This window comes from Vicia villosa, unplaced genomic scaffold (genome assembly GCF_029867415.1).
Source record: "Vicia villosa cultivar HV-30 ecotype Madison, WI unplaced genomic scaffold, Vvil1.0 ctg.000402F_1_1, whole genome shotgun sequence".
In the NCBI taxonomy this organism is placed as follows: domain Eukaryota; kingdom Viridiplantae; phylum Streptophyta; class Magnoliopsida; order Fabales; family Fabaceae; genus Vicia; species Vicia villosa.
Window position 1 is genome coordinate 785,990 of NW_026705181.1, and position 12,388 is coordinate 798,377.

Below are 12,388 nucleotides of genomic sequence, written 5' to 3' on the forward strand. Positions count from 1 at the left end.
TGGTAGATCTAAACCTGCCTATTTCATGTTTATTGCAGATAAGATAAAGCTCAAGCTGGCAAGCTGGAAGGCTAACATGCTTACCATGGCTGGGAGATTGATGCTGGTCAAATCTGTGATTCAGGGCATGGTGATGCACTGTATTTCAGTCTATAGTTTGCCTGGATCTCTTCTAAAGCTGATTTCTTCCTGGATAAGGAATTTCATATAGAGTGGAAATGTCGATAAAAAGAAGATTGTGACTGTTGCTTGGAAACATTGCTGCACAAGTTTGGAAGATGGTGGTCTAGGGCTGAGGTCATTGCATAAGGTCAATTCTGCTTCTAATCTTCTTCTCTGCTGGAAGTTTGTGCAGGGAAAGCAAGAGTGGTCATCTCTTTTGGCTAATAGGGTGAAAAGAGGAAATGGTTTTATTTCCTATCACATTAAGTTTTCCATTTGGTGTGGCATAAAGGATAGTTATAGCATTGTCATGGATAACACTAAGTGGATTGTTGGGGATGGATCTAAAGTCAATTTTTGGATGGATAATTGGTTAAAGGTGCCTCTTGCCAAGCTTTTTAAAATCCCTGATATTTATCATAAAACTTTATCTACTTTGGTTAGTGATTGGCTTGTGGATGGCAGATGGAGCATTCCTCCAAATGTTCAAATGGCTTTTCCTACTCTTCTTCCTTTGGTTACTGCTGAGCACAAGCTTATGGTTGATATTGAGGATCAATTCATTTGGAAAGACTCTGTTAATGGTGTGTTAACTATGAAATTGGCTTATTCCTTCTTTCATAAGCAGCAGCAAAACTCACTGAATAACAACTCGGTTTTTTGGGACAAGGATATTCCTCCATCTCATTCTATGATTATTTGGAGAGTTAATCACAATAGGATGCCTACGGATGAAAATATGAGGATTAGGGGCTTCCAATACCCTTCCATGTGTTCCCTATGCAAAGCTTGTGATGAATCAACAACTCACATCTTTTTTGACTGTACGTTCACACAAAAAATCTGGCACTGGTTGTTGGTTAAGATGAATTACACTGGCCCCATTTGCAATCTTCAGGACTGTGTGCAGTTTTTGCATGGTCCCTGGTCTCCTCAAGCCAGGGTCGCGGTTCTTTATTGTATCTGCAGCTTGTTTTATCAGGTTTGGAGAGTGAGAAATCTCATCAGATTTGAAAATAAGCCTGCTAGTTGGAATTACTGTGTTTCTGCTATCATCTCTCGGGCTAGGCTTGCGGGTAACAATACTTTGCGTTGTTCTAATAATTCAATATCCAGCTTCAGTGTTCTTAAAGGTATTGGTGTCAATATCATCCCTAGACGGCATTCTACGACGTTGGAGGTTCTTTGGCATCCACCCCCAAGTGGTTGGATTAAAGTTAATGTTGATGGGTTGGCTAGAGGAAATCCTTTATTGATGGCTTGCGGCGGAATTTTTAGAGATGCTACTGCTTCTCATGTTGGGAGTTTTTCTGATTATTTGGGAGAAGGCAATGTTGTCTTGGCTGAGCTTATGGCTGCGGTTCTTGCTATGGAAAAGGCTAAAAGTTTGGGTTGGAGTAAGCTTTGGATGGAAACGGATTGCTTACTTGTGGTGCAAGCTTTCTCTGATTTGTCGTTGGTTCCGTGGAAAATCCGATCTCGTTGGCTCTATTGTATAGCGTATTCTCGCTCGATTGACTTCATGATATCCCATGTCTTTAGGGAGGCCAATTTTTGTGCGGATTTTCTGGCGAACATAGGTTTAGCTAGTAGGAGTTTCTCTTGGTTTGATTTTGTGCACTCGAGTTTTGTGAAGGATTACCTCTTAGACAAGGAGGGTACCCCTAGGCTTAGGCTTTGCATCTAAGGGGTCTTGGTTCGGTCCCCCCCTTGTGTATTTGTCCTTCTTTTATTTTATTTAATATATTATTCAGTATTAAAAAAAAAACTGACTTATATTATGGATTAATCTAACTATAAAAAATACGAGGATTTACTTGAGACTTCCGCTTACAGTGGTTTTATAAAATATGAGTAAATATCGAAAATGTCAAAATTATATAAGCAATTTTGAAAAAATATCAAAATATTGATATTTTTGATATAAAAATTTCATGAGTTTTTATAAGAAAGTTTGAAATTTTCAAGAAAAAATCATGTATTTTTTATCAAATATTTTGAAATGTATGAGTTTTTATGGAAAATTTTAAAAATACTGATAAAATTCAATACCGACAATTTAAAAGTGAACTATCGACAATTTGACATGTTATCGGAAATTTAACATGAACTATCAGAAATTTCGTTTGTACTTTTGACTCAAATTTATTGATAGGCATTTTGGAAAATAGTCAAATATGTGAAATGTCAAGTATAACTAGGGGGTGACAAGTTAAATTCTCCAAAAATATATACATGTGGGTTCGTATTGGTTGGCTCGTATGTCAGTTGATCGAATTTGGTTAACTAAATATTTTATGTTATTGTTCATTCTATCTTAAGTGGTGGAAAAACACTTTACAGAAAATTGAAAATACCCATTCATATTGTGTAATACGGTGAACTGACTTTTTATCGATCGAAATGTCGCGGTAAGCAAGAGTCGCCACCGACTTTTATTTTATCCAAACAAATTCGGACAGGCAAAAAGAAACAGAAAAAAAACCTTTTTAAAGAAATCTAAGTTCGGGGGGTAATTTATGCAAAGGGAAGGTGTAAGGCACCCTTTGCATCCATGGTTTTCCATGGGCTCTTAATTGCTTTGCTTGCTCGTTTGTCTTTAGAAAAAGTAGATGAAAGAAAAAAAGTGGACTTTAGCTCGTAAATGAGCGTAGCCAGTTTTTGAAGAATTGTGAGAAAGAATATGAAAATTGAGCATTGCAAGGCAATTAGGGGCAATTACCTTAAACTCAGATGATAGGCCTCTTTTTAGCCTTTGAGAATGAAAGGGTCAATCCTTGCCATAAGTGGGCAGGAAGCCTTTCGTTTGGAGTTTGAAGGGTCGTCGAGATATCCTTTGCCATAAGACTGTCCCATGCCATAGGAGGGCAGGTAGTCTAAGGTAAGGATCAGAATAAGCCTTATTCGTAGGCAGCCAGAAGATACCTCAGCCTTTTTCCGTAGGCAACTTCCGAGGGTCGAGGTCATATTTGTGTATCGAAGGCAGCATCATTTAGGGTCGCATGACCTTTAGTTATCGAGGCAGCATGGCTGAGGTATCCTCATATTCGAGGGACATGGCTTATTCTGCAAAAAACACAGAGGCAACAGGCAACAGGCAACAAGGCAACAGAGAGGGTTACCCAAAAGCGTGCGTGTGTGCACCAATCACGTGATTATATTCAATTCTATTATCTTGTAAATTAGTGAGGCTAATTCAATTTAATGGTTGTCACTCCCTATTTTACTAACCACGCAGATAATATAAGGCAAGAAACAGCAATATGGGGGAGGGGACAATGAAACCAGCGGATCCCTTAGTAGGGTTTGACATAAGTAATAATTAAACAGAAAGAATAAAAGATTAGAGTTTAGGGTTACCAAACTCGTAGCTTTGGCGATCAACAAACCCTGGAAATGCAAGCAAACAAAAAATAGGGTGAGTGTATGGCTAGTTCGAAGGCGAACGAGATTAACCCTAAAATAAAGAATAAATAAATTTAAAATAATAAAATAGGCAAAATACTTAGCTCTGATTTGATCTGATATGGTTGATAGTCGGGGGCGCCTTTAAAGTTAACCCTGAAAAAAGGACAAGGCAGAAAACATTCAGTGTAGGGCATGATCTTCGTAAACCCTGATTAGGGTACGAATTTAAATAAGAAAACACAAAAGATTTAATTAATTATTGGTCTCGCGACCTAATTAATTTAATCGTAGTAAGAAAAATAAAATCAGATGCAAAAATAATTTTTAGGAATTTTTTGGAATTAAAATAAGATATGTATGAATTTTGAATAAATATAGGTAATTAAATATAATTTAAATAAGGGAAATTAAATGAATAAATAATATTAATAAAATAATTTGAATAAATAAAAGAGAAAAAAAGGATAAATATTAAATATTAATAAGTGTATGATATAAACTAAATGAAAAAAATAGCAAATAGGTTAATATGTTAGTAATTATTTTTATGTACATAAAAAGGGGTTTTAGAAAATATATATATAGTTTTCAGAAAAGAAAAAGGGAAAATAATAAAACCTATATATAACATAAATAAATAAATAGACAACATATATAATTAAAAAGAAAAAAAAAATTAGGAAACTTAGCGCGTGATCCTGTGTGGCTAGGCGCTGAGGGAGCATGATACGCCTCCATGTCCTGGAGCGTTAGATTGAGAAGGGGTGAAATCTGAAGGATAGAATCTGAAGGCGCATGGCACGCGGGAAGGACTAGTCGCACCGGATCCTTTTGGCTTTAAAATCAAAACGCGCGCGCGGAGGATTTGAAGCAGCCACTCACACGACGACACATCATCGTCGTCTTCATCCCGAACCTGCAAAACACCTTTTACAGCGCTTTTGGCAAGATGCGCTATAAAAGTCCTTACATTCCACACCTGAAAAATAGCGAATACTACCAAACCACTATAGAAATTTGGCGCAATGCCATTAATGGATTCGTATCAATCACGCCAATCTAATGGTACCTGTTTTAATGTCTAATTTGTAATGAATTGGAAAGCCCTAATTTGAGCTCACGAACCCTAATATGGCATATCATTCATAACAGCATAATAACATGTATAAACTTTCAGAATCGATTACCATACCATAATAAACACAAATATATGAGTTAAAGCCATTGATGATGCATGAAAAATGCTAATCGAGTGAGTTTAAAGTAAAGCAAACCGTGGGCGATTAGGGAGGTTTCTGGGCGTGTCTCTTGCGTGCAACGGTTGGAAAAGCTTCAATGAATCTTCAGGAACGTGTTGGAATCGATTATGTGCCTTGAATCGTCTCTTATTGCAACTTTGAAGTTTAAGTTTTCTTTGAGTTTTGCAATTCGGGTATGGGACTCCTTGGCTGCCGAATTTTCTGAACCCTTGCATCTTGGACTTGTTATGCATTTATAGGAGAATGATTTAGGGTTATAAAACCAAACAAATCTTTGTTGAATCTTTGATTGAATTTTTGAGAAATTTGATTGAAATTTTTTTATGGAATCCTTCCAAATTTGGCTTAAATGATCCAATATCTTCCCAATTATTATGTGCACGAAAATTGATTGACTTTTGGAGAATATTTGCTTGAATCTTTGGCTCATAATTGAAGAAACAAACCATATATTTTATTTTTAATATTTTCATGATTAAATTATAGTTTTTAATAAATAAAAAACCATAAATATCAATAAAAATAATAAAAATATAAGAATATATATTTTGGGGCGTGCATGGGCCTAAGATGAGGTTTGGATGGAAATAATATGGGCCCATTTGAGTTTTGAACCTTTTCTCTTCACATTTTTTCAAAAATAATCCAACTTTGACAAGGTGTATCTCCCTCAATTTTTGAGGTATGGAGGTGTTCTAGGACTTTTTTAGAAACTTTGAAGAGTCTTCTAACCAGTGTCTTTGGTCTCATACCAAAATTATTTTCCATGTTCATTTTATGTCCTTTTGAAAAAAGTGTCTTTTTGTTGACTTTTGAAAAGGACCTATAATATATGAAGCCATATCTCTTAAACCATTGACCTATGAGCTCTTATTCTTGAACCATTGGATGGAGGAATGAATTCCCTTTAAAATGAGCTTTAGTGGGAATTTTTCTGATGAAGTATGAATATTTGGTGAATTTTCAAAGTTTGGTTGACTTTTTCAGTTCATGCCCAAAATAGTAACTTTTGACTTTTGACTTCTCTGATCTTTCCTTGCATCATCATGATCAATCCTTGATCAAATGATGATTTTAGGCTTATGAGGATGTTGTTGACCAAATATCTTGAACTTTGACGGTATATTGACTTGAAATGACTATTTTGCCCTTGAGAGTTGACTGTTGACCTAATCAAGATTTGAGGGACTCAATTTGCTCTGATTGGCTTGAAACCTTACATGGAGATTCTTTGGGATATTTGTGACCCTATGGAACCACCTTGAGCTATTGATTTAGTGATTTTCCTTTGAATGACCCAAACCCGAGTTCAGAGCCTTGTATAGGAGAGTGTGTCTATGAGTTTTATGCATTGATCTGATTTTGAATAGGAGGAAATGTATGGGCAAATTTTGGGGTATGACAGCTGCCCCTGTTCAATTATCTTAAACCTGAAGATGTAGAGTGGTTTGTGTGCCAGTCGGTATCTGAAGGTGGAAGATGATTGAACACTAGACTACCAAGAAATTTGCCTTAGCTGAAATAGGGACTTTTGTCGGAGATGGGCTTAAAGATGCCATCTGACTTGATAGGCTTGAGAGTTAGAATGTGTCATATGTTAGACTGTTTCTAGTTTGCGTCTGCAGATGTCTGGAAAAACCGTGCGTTAGGCTGAAGATAAATCGTACGTTAGATTAATCTTGATTGCATCCTCAGATGTCTGGAAGACCGTGCGTTAGGTCGAAGAATAAGTCGTGCGTTAGACTATTCTCAATTGCATCCTCAGATGTCTGGAAAACCGTGCGTTAGGTTGATGGATAAGTCATGCGTTAGACTAATCCGATTTGCATCCGTAGATGTCTGGAAGACCGTGCGTTAGGTCGAAGAATAAATCATGCGTTAGACTATACTCAATTGCATCCTCAGATGTCTGGAAAACCGTGCGTTAGGTTGATGGATAAGTCGTGTGTTAGACTAGTCCGATTTTGCATCCGCAGATGTCTGGAGTGCCGTGCGTTAGGCTTTGAATAAGATTCAAATCTTTGTAATGTACCTGTCAGATAATATTTACTTGGTAACAATGTCAGTTTTATGCAATGTTTATGATGTATGTAATGAATGAGATGGAGTTCTCAAAATAAATGGAACGCTTTGTATGTTATGTATGAATTGTAATCGCCTGCAATGTATGAATATGCATGTGATGTATATGTTGCTTGACTGATGTTGTTCTGAGAAAATAAATCTCTGTATCATTGTGATTTGATCTTGTTTTGAAGAGATGTAGCTGGGGATTTATGACTTCTGCTTGGGGATGAATAGTAATTTGATGGATCCTGACTGGGGATGAAAGATATTAGTAAACAAAGTGTCAGTGGTGTTGAAGATGTCAACTCTGTTGGGGAGCCATGTATTGGTCAGGACGAGTATGTTTGAAGATATCTTCTTGAAGGATTGCTCTGTGGGGATGTGATTTTATGAACCTGGCTCTGTGGGGAGACATAGTTATCGACTCAAAGGGAGTCTTCTGGATTACTTTGGACATTGTTTCTTTGCCTTTCCTATCTAATGAACTTAATAGGTATTTTTACGAAAGCAAAGATAAATGATAATCATGTTCATATGCATATGTTCATTCAAAATTAGCATTGGACGTTTGCGCATTCGAAAAAAGAAAAGAACATTTTGAAGTAGAGAAAGTAACTTGTATTAAGAAAGCCATGAATAGGCAAAAATAGATAACATATTGTGTGTTTTGAAAAATTATAGAATAAACAAGAAATAGCTATGTGGGAACTATCCTATTGAGTTTCAATTCTGCTATTGCTATTATGTCTTCGAGCATCTCATCCCTTGCTTGTTGGAGAAAGATGATTGAGTCGATCCGAGCCTTTTGAACTTGGTGTTGTAGATATGTCTGATTGATGAATGATGTGAGACATAGTCGTACGCTTAATCCTTAACTTTTGCCTAGACTGCCTTTTCAGGTTTTCAGTCTAGCAGGATACCCTTTTTTGCCCAAGTCGCCCTTTCGGGTTTTCAACTTGACGGGTGTACATTTTTTTATATATATCCCTAATTTTTGCCCAAACCCTTTTGATTTGCCGGGATGCCCTTACTTTTGCCTAGGTACGTCGACCTAGCGGGTCGTATTTATGCGTAGTATTTTTTGACTATGTCAGCGTTCACAGGCTGTGGAAAGTCTTCTCCGTCCATAGTAGTGAGTATCATGGCTCCTCCAGAGAAAGTTTTCTTAATTACAAATGGTCCCTCATAGGTGGGAGTCCACTTGCCCCTATGGTCACCTTGTGGTAGGATAATCCTTTTTATGACTAAGTCACCAGCCTGATAAACTTGTTGTTTGACTCTTTTATTGAATGCCTTGATCATTCGCTTCTGGTACAATTGTCCATGACAAACAGCCGCAAGCCTCTTCTCGTCAATCAGGTTTATCTGATCTAGTCGAGTCTGAATCCATTCGTCTTCGTTTAGCTCTGCCTCTTTCATGATCCTTAAGGATGGAATTTGAACTTCAATCGGTAACACAGCTTCCATACCGTAGACTAATGAGAACGGGGTTGCGCCAGTTGATGTGCGTGCGGAGGTACAGTAACCATGGAGAGCAAATGGTAACATTTCATGCCAATCCTTATAAGTCACAGTCATCTTCTGTACAATCTTCTTTATGTTTTGTTGGCGGCTTCCACAGCGCCATTCATCTTTGGCCTATAGGGAGATGAGTTGTGATGCTTGATATTGAACTGCCTGCAGAGCTCAGTAATCATCTTGTTATTCAAATTGGTACCATTATCAGTGATAATCCTCTCGGGGACGCCATACCGACAAATGAGATTATGCTTAATGAATCGAGCCACCACAATCTTGGTCACGGAAGCAAAGGAAGCAGCCTCTACCCATTTGGTGAAATAGTCAATAGCTACTAGGATGAAACGGTGTCCATTGGAAGCAGTAGGTTTAATTTCTCCGATCATATCAATGCCCCACATTGCAAAAGGCCAAGGAGCAGTTAGGACATTTAGAGGAACAGGAGGCACATGTACTTTGTCGGCATATATCTGACACTTGTGGCAAGTTCTGGAATGTTGGTGACAGTCAGTTTCCATAGTGGACCAATAGTAACCCGCTCTCAGAATCTTTTTAGCCATAGTATGTCCACTAGAATGGGTTCCAAAGGTACCATCGTGCATATCTTCCATGATTTCTTCAGCTTCCTTCTTGTTCACACAACGAAGCAAAGTTGAATCATGATTGCGCTTGTATAAGGTCCCATTGCTCAGAAAAAACTTGGATGCGAATCTTCTTAAGAACTTTCTGTCATAGATAGATGCCCCTTCAGGATATTTTTGAGTCTCGAGGTATCTTTTGACTTCGTGAAACCATGGTTTTTCTTCAACCTCATTAGCAACTATCTCGTAACAGTGTGCCGGTTCATCGTATCTTTCAATAATAACTATAGGAGCCTCGTTGTCCCATCTGACTTTGAACATGGATGACATAGTAGCTAACGCGTCTGCCAGTTGGTTCTCTTCTCGGGGAATATGTTCAAAAGTAATCTCTTTGAAGTGTGGAATTAAAGATAACACCAAATCTTTATAAGGCATGAGATTAGGATGCTTCGTGTCCCATTCTCCTTTGATCTGACTGATTACTAGGGCTGAATCCCCATATACTTCCAAGAATTTGATTCTTAGGTCGATAGCAGCTCTGAGTCCCAAGATACACGCTTCATACTCAGCCATGTTGTTGGTACAATCGAAACATAGCCTTGCTGTGAACGGGGTGTGTCCTCCTGCTGGAGAGATAATTACAGCACCGATACCATTACCAAGTACATTCGAAGCTCCATCGAAAACCATGGTCCATCGGGATCCTGGTTCAGGTCCTTCATCCGGGCCAGGTTGTTCATAGTCAGTAACAAGCATAACATCTTCATCTGGAAATTCAAAGCTCATTGATTGATAGTCCTCTACAGCTTGTTGGGCCAAATGATCTGCAACTACACTTCCTTTGATTGCTTTCTGTGTTGTATATTGGATGTTGTATTCTGTTAGTATCATTTGCCATCTTGCTATTCGTCCAGAGAGAGCGGGTTTTTCGAACACATATTTGATAGGATCCATTCTAGAAATCAATAAAGTGGTATGGTTCAACATATACTGTCTCAGTCGGCGAGCAGCCCAAGCCAAAGCACAACAAGTTTTCTCGAGCAGTGAGTATCTTGTTTCACAGTCGGTAAACTTTTTGCTAAGGTAGTATATTGCATGCTCTTTTCGACCAGACTCGTCATGTTGCCCCAGTACGCACCCCATCGAATTCTCTAACACTGTTAAGTACATAATTAGAGGTCTTCCTTCAGCAGGTGGTATCATGATCGGAGGTTCTTGCAGGTACTTCTTTATCTTGTCAAAGGCTTCTTGACATTGGTCGTTCCATTTCACTACTTGATCTTTCCTCAGTAACTTGAAGATTGGCTCACAAGTAGCGGTCAGATGGGAGATAAATCTAGCAATGTAGTTCAGACGTCCCAAGAATCCTCTAACTTCTTTCTCGTTTCGTGGAGCAGGCATCTCTTGTATAGCTTTTACCTTTGCAGGATCGACTTCAATACCTTTACTACTAACAACGAAACCCAGCAGCTTACCAGACCTTACGCCAAAGGTGCACTTGTTCGGATTTAGTCTCAGCTTGTACTTCTTCAACCTATCAAACAACTTCTGTAGATGGACCAGATGTTCTTCTTCAGTGTTGGACTTCGCAATCATATCGTCAACATAGACCTCTATCTCTTTGTGGATCATGTCATGGAATAGGGCTACCATCGCACGTTGGTATGTTGCCCCAGCGTTCTTCAACCCAAATGGCATGACCTTGTAGCAGAAGGTGCCCCAAGGCGTGGTGAAGGTTGTTTTTTCCATATCTTCAGGTGCCATCTTGATCTGATTGTAACCTGAGAAACCATCCATGAAAGAAAACACTTTGCATTGCGCAGTACTATCAACCAGAATATCGATATGTGGTAGTGGGAAATCATCTTTAGGACTTGCTCGATTCAAATCTCTGTAGTCTACACACATTCTGACCTTTCCATCCTTCTTGGGTACGGGTACGATATTGGCAACCCATGGTGGATAGCTTACTACTTTCAGGAATCCGGCATTGAATTGTTTCTCGACCTCATCTTTGATTTTCTGAGCCATGTCAGGTCTGCTTCTTCGGAGCTTCTGTTTAACCGGAGGGCTGTTTTCTTTGATAGGTAGCCGATGAACCATAATATCAGTATCGAGCCCAGGCATATCTTCGTAGGACCAAGCAAAGATCTCAACATTGTCTCGTAACATCTGAATTAACCTTTGTTTGATAGTATTCTCTAAATCAGCCCCTATCTTGATCTCTTTCTTTTCTTCGTCAGTACCTATGTTTACAACCTCAATTGGCTCTTCGTGCGGCTGTATAGTCTTCTCTTCTTGCTCTAGTAGTCTGGCAAGTTCTCTGGGCACTTCGCAACCTTCCTCACCTTCATCCTCAGCTTGATAGATCGGATTTTCAAAGTCATATTTATCAATAGCAGAATCGTTATCAACAGGATCCAGAGTGGATATGGATCTGCAGTGTATTATGTGGGTGTGTGTGAGAACGCATAGCTATAAAAGTAAAAGGAAAAATAAAAGCAAACACACAATTTGAATACGAAACGTCCAATGTTTTATTGAATGAAAATATGCTTATGAAATGACAAGCCCTTACAAATGGACCAGTGTGTCTCGAGCAGGACACATGGCTTTATAGTTTATTGTTTATTGAAGTACAGAATTTTAAATTTTGGAAATTGAAAAGGAAATCAGGAAAATAAACTAAGAACGGCGATTACTCCTGATTATAGGAGATAGAAACAATGTCTTCAGTCTTCCAGTTGTCCAGCCCTTTGTCTGAAGTAGGGAAGATCCACTTGTCCAGGTTGTGATTATCTTCGTCTTCTTCGATAGCATTAACTCCCTTACTGATGAAGTGATGCTTCAATTCTTCTGAACGAGGAGGTTGTCCTCCCTTTTGATCCTTAGCAGTGCAGCATAAACCCCATTTGTTGGACTTGTATGGAAAATCAGGTAATTGCCCCCAGATAGTGCAACCACCTTCTTCTACCACGGCCCTAGCGTCTTTCAGAGAAGCCATTGTAGGAATAACCCCAGTAACTTTAGGAGGAGTGTAAACATGTTTAGTCTCGGGAACCACTTGAGGGACCCATTCGTGTGCTATGCGGGGAGATTCAAATGCTTCTCCAGTGAATTCAAGATACTTGGTCTCATCTACGAAGCTCACCACATATTCATCCTCACCATATACAGTGACAATCTTGCCTTTCATTGGGTATCTCAATTTCTGATGGAGAGTTGAAGTCACGGCATTTGCCTTATGTATCCAAGGACGTCCGAGCAAACAGGAATAGGCGGGACGAATATCCATCACGTAGAACACGGTATTGAAGGTTTGGGAGCCTACTCTGATTGGGAGCTCAACTTCGCCATAAACAGTACTCATGGTGCCATCGTAAGCCTTTACTA